Genomic DNA, 17,150 nt, shown 5'->3' on the forward strand with positions numbered 1-17,150 from the left:
ACACTTCAGTGGTCCAGGACATTCAGCCTCGGACCTTCGGGTGACCATCCTCCAAGGTGGACTTCGGGACAGGCAGCAGAGAAATGTGGCCGAGCAGAGGCTGATAGTTAAGTTCAGTAACCATAGGGAGGGCCTCAACCGGGACCTTGGGGTTCATGTCACATTACAGGTGACCACCATTGCACTATACACACACACACACACACACTCTCTCACACACACACACAGGCACTCCTATACATACGAACATACTGACACACAAAAACACAGACGCACACATGGACACCCACACACACACCCTTACAGACACACACACTCCCACGCTCACACGTGCACCCCCTCACAGACTTAAGACACTCTGCACTCACTACAAGAAACTATCTTGGTATTCAAACAGAATAAAGGCTTAACAGACAATTTTTCAATGTATAATTTCAGTGACATCACACTGTAAAGTTTTGCTATAAATGCTGTGTGTTAGGATTGAACCCTCCACTACCACCTGATGAAGGAGAGACGCTCTGAAAGCTAGTGTGCTTCCAATTAAACCTGTTGGACTATAACCTGGTGTTGTGTGATTTTTAACTTTGTACAAGGATTTGCCAGGGTTGGAGGATTTCATCTATGGGGAGTGGCAGAACAGGATGGGGCTGTTTTCCTTGGAGCGTTGGAGGCTGAGGGGTGACCTTATCAAGGTTTACAAAATCATGAGGGGCATGGATAGGATAAATAGACAAAGTCATTTCCCTGGGGTGGCAGAGTCCAGAACTGGAGAGCATAGGTTTAGGGTGAGAGGGGAAAGATATAAAAGAGACTTTAGGGGCAACATTTTCATGCAAAGTGTGGTTACTGTCAGCATATAGATCTTTGAACAATGATGGCTTATTAAAAATGAAGAAATAAGATATGAAATTCTGTTTCATTTCATAGTACACTGAGACTTAAATTACGAGTCAGGCTCAGTCCACGTGTTGCTTTCAATTGTGGAAAATAGAACTTCAAGAAAAGGTGATCTTGATTAATAAAATTCTCACCAATGAAAGGGCTTTGCATATCTGTGGAAAAGAATATAAAATTTACATATTTCTCATTGAAATTTATTTGCCTAATTGATGAAATAGCATTTTTACATTTGCATAATATTTTCTTTTCTCCTCCACTCTATTCAAGTCCTTCACTTACATTGAATATTCAAAGCATAAATAGTATTGCATTTCAAAACAGTAGTTAATACAAAATTCAAAATCTATGAGGATAACAAGACATAAAGGAACACTTGGAATGAGCTCCTTATGGTGTTTCATTTTACAAACATTATAAAAAGGCATGAAGGGGATATTGGCATTTTGAATTAGAGCAATGACCCATCATATCTAGTACATAGGGGAACTTTCACCTCGGCAGAAAGTCGCAGGAACAGAATCCACTTTCTCTATACACAGCTAGAATGGGGATGCTATGAGAAAATACAGTACTAGGCTTCTTCCAGTCAAAACAAGCTACATAAGAGGAGGCAAGAGGGGAATACTTAACTGGAAGCTGGGTTTGATTTCTTCGCTCCATATTGTGGTTTCCCCTTGCTCTTTGCTTCCATCTGATTAACATTGGAAGTTGCAAGATGATGGCTCATTCAAGAAAAAGAATCAATTTATTCTTTGCAAATAAATAAATGGTTGTGGTTGTACATACAAAATTGTTTCTGTGCTTTGAAGCAAAAATGAATTGGAGTTATGTTTCAAAGGCAAAGGGTCACAACATAAAAATCAAAACTCTATAGATGTAACTCTCAAATATTTTGAAACATTTTGCCAACTGCTGTCACCTCTTATTGGTCCTCGGTTTGTTACTTATATTAACTTACTCAGATAGAAGTTGGCTTGTATTTGTCACTTCAAATGTATTTTCATTGCATAAATGTCATAAATGTAAACTCATTTTGGAATCACAGACAACATTGTAGAAATAAAACACAATTCAGAGGGATTTGCATTATATACAGCCAAAAAGTCATATTGCTAAAAGTCTTTAGTTCTGCTTCATGATACAACTTTATGTATGAGAGGAATATAAAAGTAATACTAAGCATTGACTAAACATGAAATAAATTTATTCCAGTACATGTCTGTTAGATTGTTTGACACAGTTAATCAAGGAAAATTGGACAGAAAGGACCTAATTCCTGTCAGGGAGCCCATCCTATTTTTCCTGTTCTCTATAATCTATGTGGTGAACTCAGGTGTTCCAATAGAGCCTAGGCACAGGTACAGGAAAGGTAGCCCCACTGTACTGGCAACGTTAAAGTATGGTCAAAGTGACTACACTATGTCAAATTAATGCAAGATAATCTGTGATCTCAGAAGTTGGTGCCTTCATTAATTCACCTCAATTGGCCGAACTGCAGAGTTTATGAGGACATTAATGTATCAGCAATCCTTCACATTGGCAATTTGATTACTTAGACGATCAAATTCTTTTCAGCCACTGAATCCAGTTCACTGACAATGATGGGATTATCCATTGCAATATAGCATGTTAGCATTACTTGTCCTAAAATCCAGTCATCCAGTAATCCAGGCTAACGTTTTGACACACAACTTTGTCTTGGTTATTAAGCACCAATTCAGAGTGAACATGCAAATTTATAATTGCTCACCTTCCAGATAACATGTTTTAAAGATTTATTTTCATTAATTCATGGGACATGGACATTGTTGGCTGGGTCAGCATTTATTACTGCTCCAAATGTATTGGGGAAGGAGGTGGTGAGATGTCATCTTGAATCACTGCAGTCCACGTGGTGTCAGGACACTCAAATTTTGTTATGAAGTGAGCTACAGGATTTTGACCCAGCGACACTGAAGGAATGTCAATATATTTCCAAGTCATGATGGTGTGAGTCTGAGAGGAGAATTTGTAAATGGTGGTGTTCCCATGTATTTGAAGTCATACATCCATTAGACTCCACCCTGCGCTAGCATTGAATCTGCAACTGTTTACATTTTGTCTCACAAAACGGTCCTTCATTTCCTTGTTGCAACTTTCATAGAAACTGTCAACATTTAAGTCAGATATTCACACTGCCAATTACTGGCTGAAATAATGATCTAGCAAGATTTCACATTTTATATTTTTTATTACACAAATGACTAAAAGAACTATTGACTAAACACTTTTCTTTTTGTAGGTGAGAAATACTTTAAACAACAGAAAAGACAATTTCTCTTTTGCTGTCATCACATACACCCCCAACCCACATTCCCCCACACCCACCCCCTCCCCTGTTTTGAATTGTAATCATTAAGGCAAGTAGTTTCTAATTGTTCACAACTTCCAATGGGTTCCTTTTTCCGCATTTCACTCAGTATTAACTCCAAGAGATCATCTCAAAGTACAGTAAACTTCGTTTCAACTGGCACCATATGAATTGAAGCTCTCAGTAAACGTCCAGTATTTCATATAATCAGGATCTCTGCGATATCTGAGTAGTCAGTTGAGCATGTGAATGAGAAGGCACTCTGCCAGTAAGTCTAACTTAAGGCAAAGTTGCATTAATGAAGTGATTAATGTTCTATAACAGTAATGTGTACACCCCTTGCATTACATTTTTAGAGACATAGAGCTGTACAGCATGGAAACAGACCGTTTGGTCCAAAATGTCCATGATAACCAAATATCCTAATAAATCTAGTCGCATTTTCCAGCGTTTGGCCCATATTCCTTGCTTGCTGTTTACAAACAATTTGGAGGCTGATTCAATTAACTATTTTTTATTTAAGATTTATGTTTTAACTCTGCTCTATTTCCCATCTTTGTAATTGCGTTTTGTGTTAATATTTCTTTTTGTGGGCAGTAATTAATAAATTTAATTTTTTTTGTTTATGTAAAATCCTGGTTAAATTCTCTCCTATTTAAACCACAAATACATCTGTTTTGTGAGAAAGATATCAACAAGGGACGGTATGCTCTGAAAGCTAACTTTCTGGCAACCAACTAAGGGTGAGGGTATAAAGAAGGGAATCTTCCCATCTGGGAATTTAATAGCTTGGAGCATCCTATCTGGAATAGGAACAAATTGGGAAATGTCACCTGTGGTTTGGGATATATGTATCCCTGGATATTGGAGTGTACCTAGAAAAACTTAGCAACAGTGAAATTCAGAGCTGACTTTGGAGGAACCAACACAGGTACAGATAAGTGCATAGTTTTTAACATGTAACTGCTGAAAGTCTGCAATACTGAATAGCGTGGGTTCTTTCTTGATTATATGTTTTATTGAAATCTGTCTCTTGATTAAATTTTTAAAAATATAAATCATCAGTACTACGTTAGCCTGGAGCATTGTTTTTTTTAGAGCAAAAATGGTGTGATTTTCTGGGTCTGTATATTGTGAAGGAACAAAGATGGCCTTTAGTAGAGCGATATGCTCTTCTTGTTGAAAGTGGGAGTTGAGGGAGAGTTTCCATGTTACTGATGATTGTATCGGCAGTAAATGTGTTTGGTTGCGAAGCCTATCAAATTGCATGGATTGGTTGGAGCGACAGTTAGAGGCAATGAGGAATTGACAAGAGTTGGGAGTGTGATGAATGGCAGTTATAGGAAGGGAGAAAAGCCACAGATACGGTCAGGTAGATGGGTTAACTCCAGGAAAGCTAGGAGAGGTAGTAAATAGTACAGGAGTCTTCTGTGGCTATCGCCATTTCAAACATGTATGCTATTTTGGAAAATATAAGCAGTGATGGACTCTCAGGGGAATGGAGCATGAACAGCCAAGTTTATGGTATTGAGACAGCCTCTAATGAAATGAGCGGTGCGTCAGGTTCCAAGCGATCGGTTGTGATAGGGAACTCTCTAGTCCAAGGCACAGACAAATGTGTCTGCAGACAGCAGCAAAAAAAAAATTGGTGTGTTGCCTCCCTAGTGCCAGGATCAAGGATATCTCAGAGAGAGTGCAGAATGTTCTCAAAGGGGTGAGGGCTCAGCAGGACGTCATTGTGCACATTGGAACTAACAACATAGGAGGGAAAACGATAAGATTCTGAAGGGAGAATATAGTAGGTTAGGCAGGAATTTAAAAAGGAGCTCCTTAAGGGTAATAATAGCTGCATTACTCCCAGTGCTAGTGAGGTTAGAAATAGAAAAAGTAGAGCAGATAAATGCATGGGTAGAAGTGAATGTAGGGGAGAGGGGCTCAAATTTTTGAATCATTGGAATCTCTTCTAGGGTAGAAGTGACCTGTACAAGAAGGACAGATTGCACCAGCACTTGAAGGGGACTAATATACTGGCAAGGATATTGGATTGAACTAATTGGGAGGATTTAGTACTGTGTGTGTGTTTGGGGGGGGGGGGGGGGAGGAGGTGATATGGGACCCAGGGAAATAATGAGAAAAGACATCATTCTGAGACTGGTACAGATAGGAAAGGGCCGGAGATGTGTTGCTGGAAAAGCGCAGCAGGTCAGGCAGCATCCAGGGAGCAGGAGAATCGACGTTTCGGGCTTCTTCAGGCTTATGCCCGAAACGTCGATTCTCCTGTTCCCTGGATGCTGCCTGACCTGCTGCGCTTTTCCAGCAACACATCTCCGGCTCTGATCTCCAGCATCTGCAGACCTCACTTTCTCCTCACAGATAGGAAAGGGAGTGAGTCAAATAGTCAGGGCAGTCAGGAACATAGCAAAGAACAAGGTAGGGATGATAAATTAAACTGCACTTATTTCAAAGCAAGAGGAAGAACAAGGAAAGTAGATGATCTAGGGCATGATTAGATATATGGGACGGGATACCGTAGCAATTACAGAGATGTGGCTCTGGGATGGACAGGACTGGCAGCTTAATGTTGCAGGATACAAATGCTATAGGAAGGATAGAAAGGGATGGGGGGAGGGGCAAGAGAGGAAGGAGAGTGGCATTTTTGATAAGAGATAGTATTAGTGCTGTATGTAGGGAGGATATTCCCAGGAAAATATCCAGGAAAGTTATTTGGGTGAAACTGAGAAATAAGAAAGGGATGATCACTTTATTGGGATCGTATGATGGACCCCCTAATAGTATTGGAGAGTGGGGGGAGGGGGGAGGAATTGAGAAACAAATTTGTAAGGAGATTACAGTTTTCTGTAAGAATAGTAGGATGGTCATGATACGGGATTTTAACTTTCCAACTATAGACTGAGACTGCCATTGAGTTAAGGGTTTAGATGAAGAGGAAATTGTTAGGTGTGTATAACAAAATTTTCTTATTCAGTATATGCATGCACCTACGAGAAAAGGTGCAAAACTTGACCTACTCTTGGAAATAACACAGAGCAGGTGACTGAGGTGTCAGTAGGAGAGCACTTCGGGGCCAACGATGATAATGCTATTAGTTTTAAAATAGTAACAGAAAACGATAGATCTAAAAGTAAAAGTTCTAAATTGGAGGAAGGCTAATTTTTGATGGTCATGGAGTCACAGAGATGTACAGCACAGAAACAGACCCTGCGGTTAAACCCCTCCATTCCAACCAGATATTCCAACCTAATCTAGTCCCACCTGCCAGCACCCGGCCCATATGCTTCCAAAACCTTCCAATTCATATACCCATCCAAATGCCTTTTAAATGTTGCAATTGTACCAACCTCCACTACTTCCTCTGGCAGCTCATTCCGTACATGTACCACCCTCTGTGTGAAAATGTACCCCTTAGGTCTCTTTTACATATTTCCCCTCTCACCCTAAACCTATGCCCTCTACTTCTGGACTCCCCAACCCTAGGGAAAAGACTTTGGCAATTTATCCTATCCATGCCCCTCATAATTTTGCAGCACTTCACATTTATCTAACTTAAGCTCCATCTGCCACTCCTCATCCCATTAACTCATCTGATCAAGATCCTGTTGTAATCTGAGGTAACCTTCTTCACTGCCCACAACATCTCCAATTTTGGTGTCATCTGCAAACTTACTAATTATACCTCCTATGCTGACATCCAAGTTATTTATATACATGATGAAAAGCAGTGGACTCAATACTGATCCTTGTGGCACACCAGTGGACACAGGCCTCCAGTCTGAAAAACAACCCTCCACCACCATCTTCTGTCTTCTAACTTCGAGCCAGTTTTGTATCTAGATGGCTAGTTCTTCCTGTATTCCCATGATATCTAACCTTGCTAAACAGTCTCTGATGAGGAACCTTGTCAAATACCTTACTGAAGTCCATATAGATTGCTTCTACTGCCCTGCCCTCATCAATCCTCTTTGTTACTTCTTCAAAGAACTCAATCAAGTTCATGAGACATGACCTCCTATGCACAAAGCCGTGTTGACTATCCCTAATTATTTGTAACCTTTCCAAACACATGTTCATCCTGTCCCTCAGGATTCCCTCCAACAACTTGTCCACCACCGATGTCAGGCTAACTGGTCTACAGTTCCCTGGCTTGTCTTTACCACCCTTCTTAAACAGTGGCACCATGTTAGCCAACCTCCAGTCTTCCGGCACCTAACCTATGACTATCGATGATACAAATATCTCAGTAAGATACCCAACTATCACTTCCCTAGCTTCCCACAGAGTTCTAGGGTACACCTGATCAGGTCCTGGGGATTTATCCACCTTAATGCTTTTCCAGACATCTAGCACTTCCTCCTCTGTAATATGGACTTTTTTCAAGATATCACGATCTATTTCACTACATTCTACATCTTCCATGTCCTTTTCCACAGTAAATACTGATGCAAAATACTTGTTTAGTATCTGCCCTATCTCTTGCAGCTCCACACAAAGGCCACCTTGCTGATCTTTGAGGGGCCCTATTCTCTCCCTAGTTACCCTTTTGTTCATAATGTATTTGTAAAAACCTTTGAATTCTCCTTAACTCTACTTGCTAAAGCTATCTCATATCCCCTTTTTGCCCTCCAAATCTTCCTCTGAAGTACACTCCTACTGTCTTTATATTCTTCTAAGGATTCATTCGATCTCTGCTGTCTATACTTGTCATATACTTTCTTCTTTTTCTTCACTAATACTTCAATTTCTCTGGTCATCCTGCATTCCCTATATCTCCCAACCTTTCCTTTCACTCCGGGCTCTTGTTATCTCATTTTGAAGGCTTCCCATTTTCCAGCCATCCCTTTACCTGCCCACAATCAGCTTTTGAAAGAACTTGCCTGGTACCATCCAACACTTCCTCCTCCTATGTAGGGAAATTGATGGTGACATTTGGTATTGAACTGGCTCAGTAGAAGGCAGAAGGTGGTGGTGGAGGGTTGCTTTTCAGACTGGAGGCCTGTGACCAGTGGAGTGCCACAAGGATCGGTGCTGGGTCCCCTACGTTTTGTCATTTATATAAATGATTTGGATGTGAGCATAAGAGGTATAGTTGGTAAGTTTGCAGATGACACAAAAATAGGAGGTGTACAGTGAAGAACGTTACCTCAGATTACAACAGAATCTTGATCAGATGGGTCAATGGGCTGAGAAGTGGCAGATGGCATTGAATTCAGAGAAATGCGAGGTGCTTGCATTTTGGGAAAGCAAATCTTAGCAGGACTTATACACTTAATGGTAACGTATTGGGGAGTGTTGCTGAACGAAGAGACCTTGGTGTGCAGGTTCATAGTTCCTTGAAAATAGAAGCAGGTAGATAGAATTGTGAAAAAGGTGTTTGGTATGCTTTCCACTATTGGTCAGAGCATTGATTACAGGAGTTGAGAGGTCATGTTGTGACTGTACAGCCCATTAGCTAGGATACTTGTAGAATATTGCGTACAATTCTGGTCTCCTTCCTTTTGGAAGGATGTTGTGAAAGTTGAAAGGGTTCAGAAAAGATTAACAAGGATACTGCCAGGGTTGGAGGATTTGAGTTATAGGGAGACGCTGAATTGATTGGGGCTGTTTTCCCTGGAGCGTCAGAGGCTGAGAGGTAACTTTATAGAGGTTTACAAAATCATGAGGGCCATGGATAGGATAAACAGACAAGGTCTTTTCCCTGGGGTGTGGGAGTCCAGAACTGGAGGGCATAGGTTCAGGGTGAGAGTGTTGATGGATATTTTGTTCGACAAATCCGGACGACACAAGTTTCTGTACAATGGTAGCTGCTTTATTATCAGACAGCTGGCTAGAGATTCAAATGTCCCCAAAGCAGCCGTCTGTCTACTTGTGATACCACTTCTCCACGAATCTCTGCCCTGTGCACAAAGACAATATTTTTCATAAACAAAAGGCTTATCAGTCACTTGGGTTGATTGTCATTACATAGTTTAAAACAGTTAGTTTTGAATTTACAAAACCTGATGAATGTCGATGTCCTGTGATAACTTATGAATGGATTACAGGGACTGATTATTGTATTCTTCATGATCATGTGTTGATAGGAAGAGATTAAAACAGAAGAGTTTTGCCTGTTCTCAATGGGGGATTCACATACCTATGATAAAATGGAGGGGAAGTGAGGCAATGGGAGCAGGAGGTAGTTTAACAAGGTTGTGGCCAAGGCTATCAGTCTTGTCAAGGAAGGGCAAATACCACAGTCTGAGGCTACAGGGGAATCCACATGTGTGGCTTCACCAGGCTCCATTTCTGAGAGACAGTCAGTCTCTCCCCGACTGAATGTTCTGTCTGTATTGTACGAGTACAGGCTTTCAGTTGATACTGCAGTAAGTCCTTTGGCAGTGGAATGTTTAATCCTTGAGTCCCCAATGTGTCCTGAAAGAGAAGTAAAGCATGGAATGGACTCCTCTATGGCATTTTAACTTCCTCATTCCCTCCTTTTGATATTTGATGGTCTACCAGGTCCCCTCAGAGCCTATTGTGAAAACATTCAGACAACAGTGGCCATAAGCACCGGAGCACTAGAATGCAGGAGATCACAATTAGTATTGTAATTCCGATATGTATGAGCAGGCCTCCCAATCTTCCAAGAATGCCCCCTGGTGACCACCCTCCTATGCCATCGCTGAACCCCTTGTCAATAGTTTAGAGAGCCTGGATTTCCCGCATCATGTGTTTAAAGAGGTCAGTGATGTTAGTGGACTCATCAAGGATGTAGGTGCAGCACTCTGCCCCAACAATAGCACAGGTACCACCCTCCTTGGCTAGCAGGAAGTCCAGTGTCAAATGATTCTGGACAGCCCCAGTTCTAATTGCAAGTAGTTCTGCATTAATTTCAGTTAGGGCACTAGCCGGATCATTGGCAACCCTTTCCCATCCTGTCCTAAGCTGGCTAAGTTCTTAGGAATGTAAATAGATTCCTGTCGGGGGAGAGAAAATTCCCACCCAGGTGAGGAAGCTGGCGAGGGACCTTCTGGATCTCGGGGTGAGGGCAGGTTGCCCAAAACTAGAATGTGAGGTACAATATACCCCATGTAGCATGACCCCTCCCAATCAGAGGGAAGCCAGGGGTAGGCTTTCAACCCGCAAATAAAGTATGTGCAGTTGTAAGCTGCCAGGGTGGAAACAGCACCCACCAGCCTGTGAGCTGGATTATTCCAGAGATGGCCTGAGGCTCTGTTGGGGACGGTGGACCAATCAAATATAAAGTACCCATATTCTGTTAAGTTCTGAATAGGTTTGACTCAGGGGATGGTAGAGGAGCATTCACTCATTCCCATATATGCCTTTGGTGGGCTTCCCTTCCCACTGAAACAAATGGTGTAGTTTATGGTGTTGTTGAGAATTAAGGGAGGGGGGGGGGGTGTGGCCTATGCAACTGGTTGTAATTAGGGTGATACCAGCCCCTAAATGACATCAGGCTTTACCCTGCTATCTGCCACTCTTGTGTGTCACCGATGTTAGCAGGATCACTGGAAAGGCTTTGACCCAGTAGCCATTTGGCCAGTTCGTGCAAGCGAAAAAGTATCGGCCACAAAGGGATTCCTCCCACCGAGTGGGATGGCATGTGGGCACATACCCAGCAGTGGGTATCTCTCCCTGTTATTCAGGCTGTCTGATAGGATGGGTGCAAAAAGGTATCATGCTGAGGGGTGTCAATTTGTAATCCATCTATTCTCAAGGCCCCCTCTACGGAAGTCACCAAGGTCACAAGTATGAAAAACATCCCTGTCCTTAGTTGTTGTCTGCCTCCACACTGACACTTTTGCAGTCGGTTCTGTGTATCCACCGGGGAAAGCCTTGTACATTCATAGCCATGGGAGTGGTTAGCAGCACCTGGAACAGTCCTTTCCATCACGGTTCCAGCTTCTTTCGTTCCCAGTCCTTTATCAGAATGAAGTCCCCTGGCTTGACAGTGGGGGCAGCTCCTTCAGGCAGATCGTCGCTCTCTCAGTAAGCCTGGCGTACCTGCGAATGCAAACTTTGAAGAGTTTTAGTTAGCCCCTGTGGGTACACCTCCACCTCCTCTCCCAGGGTGTTCATATCTAGTCTCTCAGGGAGGGGTGTCGGACTATCCCAGGTCCCCATGGGGTCCTCGTTTCCCAGAAATTGTTTTGGGAATCAGGGTGCCACCAGGTTTGTAGCAAAGTGCTGACCATTCCCGCCTTGCCTAGGTATGTATAGTTATGTACATAATCCAGCAAGATTGCTAAAAGCAAAGAAGGAACACAGACCTGGCCCACAGCTTGGTATGAACATCAAGGGTGCACTCCATCTGTGACCCACAGTCTGCGCTCCTCTGCAGGGATGTCCCCCTGTACATGATGTATCTCACCCAGGTCTGGCATACCCTGTCATACTTTTTGTAACGAGATGTTGCTGTGAGCCCAATGGAACCAGGAAAGTGAGGTGTAAGGCTGCACGCTTGGAAGCAGCATCGACTTGCGTGTTGCCCTTGGAGATCCTGTCAGTGGCACCAGTGTGAGCTGAACATTTGATCACCGCTAGGGATGGTAACTGTGACAGTAACTGTGAGGCCTGCAAAAGATTATGCACGAAAACAGCGCTACTAATGGGTTGCCCCGTGGAGGTTAAAAATCTCCTATGCTCCCATAAAGTGCCGTGGTCGTGGGCAATGTTGAAAACACAGCGAGAGTCTGTATAAATATTGGCCGAACGCCCTTCCGTCAGGATGCAAGCCCGAGTGAGGGAAAACAATTCAGCCTTCTGAGTCTCAAAGCCTGCATGTTCAACCACGTCAGAATCCATAGCAATCACGTATCCAGAGTATCGCTGACCTGTGGGTTAAATAAAGGAGCTGCCAACCACATAAAAAGTGAAGTCTGCATGTCCAAGTGGCAGGTCTGTGGCATTCCAGTCCCAATGAAATTCTCCAGTACTGGCTAAAGGTGTATTGTGATCATGGGGCAGCTGAACGAACTCCGTTTTTGTATGACCTTTAGAGCGCAACTTGGGGTCATGCTAGCCATCCCAGTAATAATTAAGGGCTCTCCTCATCTGTGTCCTAGTGTTGTCAGACCAATCCATGTTATATGTGCAAACCATGTCCACAACACTCAAGGTGTCCTCTTTGAAACTGTCGTTGAAATCATCATAAGTGTGGCCTGGTCCCTTTCCATCACCCTCGTCCATTTGTTCCTGCCACTTAGTAACTTCTTCTGGTGACAGGATCATACAACAGAGGGCAAACAGATTCCGGGGTGTTGCATTGTCCATTTGAATTGTGCACCGGATATATTGGGCGAATTGGGCAAATATTTCTTTAGCAATCTGGAGCCTGATTCAGTATCATGATCATCTCTTGGTGTTTCCAGGGGACATAAACCCTGACAATTGGTGGCTCATTTTCTTCATCTGCCTTGGGATTCTGTAACTGTCTTATGGGGAGCATAGATTTGGGGGGGGGGATGACAAGGAGATGGTGAACTCCAGTGCAAAAGTAATAGGGTGCTGCTGTTTTCCTAGAGTGCATCTTAACCCGATCAGCTATACAGGGACTTGGGTACATCGGCGGGGACGGAATCATAGGTGGCTCAGTAGGAGGCACCGTTGCACTAGGTAACATCCCCATTCCCCCTCTACCTTGATAAATTACCTCCCTCCTCAAACAAGGTTGGTATGCCCGACCTGAGCTTGGTCCCAAGGAGTGCTGAGGTTCTCTCTACAGCTTTGCTGCTTTAGCCCCTCTTGTTTATCTTATTCAACTTTAACTTCGTTATGCTGTTTCTCATATTCCTTTTTTTATTAAACATGTTATTAATACATCCAATTTCAACATCTCAGAGAAGTGTTGCCTCCATACTGTTCAGAGATAGTAGAATCCCATCAATTAGATTTGTCCTACTCCTAGTCAAGCTTATCGAGTAAATATTAAGGTAGCTACCGCAAAGAAGGTTCTTTAACCTCTTGTTTCAGTGCCAGTGCTTTGCGTAAGGAACATAATGTCTCATATTCCCTTAACGGTTCTTCACTTGCTACCCTACCTATCATGTTTCCTCATATTGCCATAACTTCTGTCACCAATTGAAACATTAATCAATGCAGCCATGCTTTAAAGTAACCATGAGGCAATGACACAGATCATTGACAATGTGGAAAGGTATAAAGCCTTGCCAATTAATTAATTAACTAATTGAGATAATGCAGTTCAGGATATTGAGTAATAAGCAAATTTAATGAGAGTTGGAAACTGAACAAGTGACTAGATATCGCACTGTGAAATAATAAGAACGAACAAAAAGTCACAGAAATTATTCAGATCTGTTTAGTGTTGTATGTATGAAATTGTAGCAGGATTGTTCAATTACATGCATATCCCACTCAGCTGACCAAGTAACAAGTTTTTACCTATCAAGTAGAAGTTTTGTTCAGAGTCTTCAATATAAACTGGAAATTCATTTACAAAATCCAGTGCTATAATGTAGAATGTGTAGAGTTTCCAACTCTGAGCTCCATAATAATTACCTGGTCTAGGCTTTCAATTTAAATCCCCAATTTGATTTTTTCTCAAGCAGTTCTGATCAGTCATTGCTCATTTATAATGTCATGAGTTGTGAAATGACTGCGGCAGCATTAATAAAAGTCTTGTCAAGATGCCTCATATGCACAAATAATGACTAACCCAAGACACAGATACTTACAACAGTATCCTAAATTTTGTTACATGATTTTTTTTTGCAAGGTAATGTTGAACTGACACTTCAGTTCTCAGTGAGGAAGGGTAATTGACATAGAGTAAAGCTACGAGTGGCACTCCATACTGACAAAGGAGATGCAGCAGTCTTAAAATTAAGTGGAGGTAAACGAGTCCGAAACAAAGATTGAATTCAACCAGTATCATTTTTTGAAAGCAATATTGTTGGTTTGGTATATCCACATTCACCTTTACCCTCTGTTTTACAATTTTTAATTCCTCTACTTAATGTTAAAGTCTGAGGTGATTTTCCTCAATATTAGGTTTAGATTTGTTTGTTAAGGAATGAATAGATAAGCTTCACAAATCACCATCACATTCCTGTAGAGTACTGACACGTGTAATAGGTAGCCCAATATCAAGAATTGTAACAGTCTCCCCCGCGTGGCCAGGAGGGACCAAAACAGCAACCTGGTCCACCCGAGGGTCAGATTGCTCAGCACTGACAGTAACTTTGAAGGTACTGAGGGGAATAGGGCGATGGGGTGGTGGATGGGCATCCCAAAGAGGCCTCGGGATACTGTCTGCAATCTCTTTAGTTTTAGGGGACTGCAGCCACCTTCCCAGCACGGAAAGACAACGGAACGAGGACATACCGCAACCCAAAGGACTAGCCACACTACCATACATCAAGAGCATTTCCGAACTGACAGCCAGACTACTGTGACCACTAGGACTCATAACAGCACACAAACCAACAGCCACACTCAGACAACAACTCACCAGAACGAAGGACCTGATACCCAGCATGAGCAAAACCAATGTAGTGTACAAAATCCCATGCAAGGACTGCACAAAACACTACATAGGACAAACAGGAAGACAGCTAACGATCCGCATCCATGAACACCAACTAGCCACGAAACGACACGACCAGCTATCCTTAGTAGCCACACACGCAGATGACAAGCAACATGAATTCGACTGGGACAACACTACTATTAAAGGACAAGCCAAACAGAGAACAGCCAGGTTCTGGATCAGTGGTGCTGGAAGAGCACAGCAGTTCAGGCAGCATCCGACGAGCAGCAAAATCGACGTTTCGGGCAAAAGCCCTTCATCAGGAATAAAGGCAGAGAGCCTGAAGCGTGGAGAGATAAACTAGAGGAGGGTGGGGGTGGGGAGAAAGTAGCATAGAGTACAATGGGGAAGGGATGAAGGTGATAGGTCAGGGAGGAGAGGGTGGAGTGAATAGGTGGAAAAAGAGCTAGGCAGGTCGGACAAATCCGGACAAGTCAAGGGGACAGTGCGGAGCTGGAAGTTTGAAACTAGGATGAGGTGGGGGAAGGGGAAATGAGGAAGCTGTTGAAGTCCACATTGATGCCCTGGGGTTGAAGTGTTCCGAGGTGGAAGATGAGGCGTTTTTCATCCAGGCGTCTGGTGGTGAGGGAGCGGCGGTGAAGGAGGCCCAGGACCTCCATGTCCTCGGCAGAGTGGGAGGGGGAGTTGAAATGTTGGGCCACGGGGTGGTTTGGTTGATTGGTGCGGGTGTCTCGGAGATGTTCCCTAAAGCGCTCTGCTAGGAGGTGCCCAGTCTCCCCAATGTAGAGGAGACCGCATCGGGAGCATCGGGAGATACTTTCACAATCAGGACTCCCGCCCACCTTCCGAGGACCCATCGCCCACCTCCAACACACTGCATCCACCTGGACACCCTGCACTGGCCTATTACCTGCCCTCGACCTCTTCATTTCCAACTGCCGCCGGGACATTAACCGCCTCAACCTGTCGACCCCCCTCCCCCACTCCAACCTCTCACCCTCACAACGCGCAGCCCTCCAATCCCTCTGCTCTAATCTCAACCTCACCATTAAGCCAGCGGATAAAGGGGGAGCAGTGGTAGTCTGGCGCACTGACCTCTACACCGCTGAAGCCAAACGCCAACTCGAGGACACCTCTTCCTACTGCCCCCTCGACCATGACCCCACCCCCCATCACCAAACCATCATCTCCCAAACCATACAGAACCTCATCACCTCAGGAGATCTCCTACCCACAGCTTCCAACCTCATAGTCCGGGAACCCTGCACTGCCCGGTTCTACCTCCTTCCCAAGATCCACAAGCCTGACCACCCTGGCCGACCCATTGCCTCTTACGATCTTATACACTTCCATAAGAACTCCCCCTGCCCCCTCAGTCTCCTACATTCTAAAGGAAAAAGGCTTAGTTTGTCCAACCTCTCCCTATAACTCAGACCATTGAGTCTTGGCAACATCCTTGTAAATTTCTTCTGTACTCTTTCCAATTTAACAACATCCTTCTTATAGCAAAATAACCAAAGGATCTACCCCGAGTCTGGCTTTGATGTGAAAACACAATCGTTTACTTAATCTTCAGCTCAGACTGGAAGAAAGATCAATGATGCACTCTCATTTTGCAGTAAAAAACGGTATTTTGATATATTTTCTTTTACAATGATCAGACACAATGTGGTTACTGTACCTTCCCTTTCAATTCTGTACGACCATTCTTGTAAAATGCCTGATCAATGATGGACACTCCTATGTACGGCCCTAGGTTCTTAGATTTTATGATGTTTAACAATTATTGGAATCGCTATCCCTTTGGATCTTTCTATGTTGCATTCCAAAGTTACTGGCCATCCTCATTTCAATCATGCTCCTCATTGTTTATCTCTAAGGACTGCTTGAATTCTATTATTCTTTGTGCTTGCTATCTGTTATCAAATTCCATTACCTCTTTTTATATTAAAAAGTTTACTCTGTTATAAAAATTCATAATATTAATAATAATTAGAACAGAGAACATAGAACATTATTTTTGCACAGGAAAGGCCCTTCAGCCCTTGATGTTGCACCGCGCTGTGAAACCAATCTGAAGCCCATCTAACCTACACTATTCCATTCTCATCCATATGCCTATCCAATGACCATTTAGATGCCCGTAAAGTTGGTGAGTCTACAACTGTTGCAGGCAGTACATTCCACACCTCTACTACTCTCTGAGTAAAGAAACTACCTCTGACATCTGTCCTATATCTATCACCCCTCAATTTGAAGCAATATCCCTTCATACTAGCCATCACCAGCCGAGGAAAAAGGCTCTCACTGTCCACCCAATCAAACCCTCTGATTATCTTTTATGTCTCAATTAAGTCACCTCTCAAC

At 43.1% G+C, this 17,150-nt stretch overlaps 1 pseudogene; it reads right to left on the reverse strand.

The window, feature by feature from the left end:
* LOC148150163 (uncharacterized) overlaps positions 1–12,544 on the reverse strand; it is a 157,743-nt pseudogene extending 145,199 nt beyond the window's left edge.
* Between the last annotated feature and the right edge of the window lie 4,606 nt (positions 12,545–17,150).

Source organism: Chiloscyllium plagiosum, unplaced genomic scaffold (assembly GCF_037043375.1).
Source record: "Chiloscyllium plagiosum isolate Xiang-an unplaced genomic scaffold, Cpla_swu_hap1 HiC_scaffold_4, whole genome shotgun sequence".
In the NCBI taxonomy this organism is placed as follows: Eukaryota; Metazoa; Chordata; class Chondrichthyes; order Orectolobiformes; family Hemiscylliidae; genus Chiloscyllium; species Chiloscyllium plagiosum.